Here is a 1,537-nt window from a genome sequence, read left to right as displayed (position 1 = left end):
CTCCCACCCAGGCCTCATTAAAGGTCTCCAGGCTATAATTCATTGGCTCTCCAATCACTCAGTCCCACCAGCAGCCTCTCAGGGATTCATGTTGCTCAGGGAATAAAGCTGCACACAAACTAAAGAATTATTATACTAAAGAAACAAAAAGGCAGAAGGAAAACAAACAAACAAACAAACAAACAAAAAAAGCTTATGTTCTGTTCTAATATGTGATTTTGGATTAAATGTCATGAAACTAATCAGAATGTGGATTATTAACAAAGAGGGGATGGTTATTAGTGAATCCATGTCAAGTAAAGAAAATGAACAGAGGAAAACAGAAAGATCCTGGGACCACAGCACACACAGAGCAGTGAACAAGAAAAAAACATGAATGTTTGGAGGAAATGTGTCATAAATTGTCCACTGACAGTTTAACACTCTGACACCACAAGAAAACAAGAACTGTATCAAAATCCTGCCCATAGATCTTCTTATCCTTTGAATACAGATGAACAATCATTTTCTCACCATTTTTTAGACTGGAGTGAAACTTGTAGACATCTGAGTGAAAACACTGCGGTCCCTGTTTCCTTCAAAGAACCTGGTCTATGTGGGCCTGGGCATTTGTTGACCGTGAAGACTAGAAGAAAGGGGTGTGAATTTGGACGGTTTAGTCTCTCCAATGTGTCCTGAGTCGTCCTCAGGTCTCCTCCCAGTTGGACCTCCTTTGGGAGACATCCTTACCAGAAGCCCAAACCACCTCGACTGAGGAGCAGCTCCACTTTGAGTCTTTGAATGTCTCCAGTGACTGAACATCTCAACATCTAAGAGTCCAGCTGTGGAGAAAGCTCATTTTAACTGCCTGTTTCTGAAACCTCACTGATCACTACCTGTAATCCATATGAGAGTAGGAACACCGAGCAACAGGTAAACCTAGAGCTTCACCTTACAGGTGAGAGCTCAGCTCCTCTTCACCACAACAGACCAGTACAGAGTTCACAAGACCAAACCAATCTGTCAGTCAACCTCACACTCCATTTTTCCTTTAAACTTCACTTTTAGAAATAAAACCTGTTTTTCACTTAAAGTAGCTGCAACCTTTCTGCTCTTACTGGACTTTGGTGATGGGATGTAAATGAGTGCCTCATCCAGATATCTGCAGTCCTTAGACACTGTTTACCACAGTCCTCTGAGGTTCATCACTGGTTCCAGTTACCTCACTGTGAGCTAAACCTGGCTGGTCTTCTGTTACTGCATAACTCTAACTACAAGGCCCTTTAGGACTTATTTCCTTTGTATTTAAGCTCTTTATTACAAAGATCTAACAGCTATTATGCCCTTTGCTCCAACAATATTGTCCTTAGTTCCAAATGGCTGAACTGAATCAGGGAAAACAGGTTTAAACACTCCTGAAAATTACAGTCTGACCAATACCTGCCAGGACCGTCTCTGTAAGACCCTAAAACCTGCCAGGACCGTCTCTGTAAGACCCTAAAACCTGCCAGGACCGTCTCTGTAAGACCCTAAAACCTACCAGGACCGTCTCTGTAAG

The sequence above is a fragment of the Austrofundulus limnaeus genome, unplaced genomic scaffold (assembly GCF_001266775.1).
Source record: "Austrofundulus limnaeus strain Quisiro unplaced genomic scaffold, Austrofundulus_limnaeus-1.0 Scaffold210, whole genome shotgun sequence".
Taxonomy (NCBI): Eukaryota; Metazoa; Chordata; class Actinopteri; order Cyprinodontiformes; family Rivulidae; genus Austrofundulus; species Austrofundulus limnaeus.
This window is presented reverse-complemented; position numbering follows the sequence as displayed.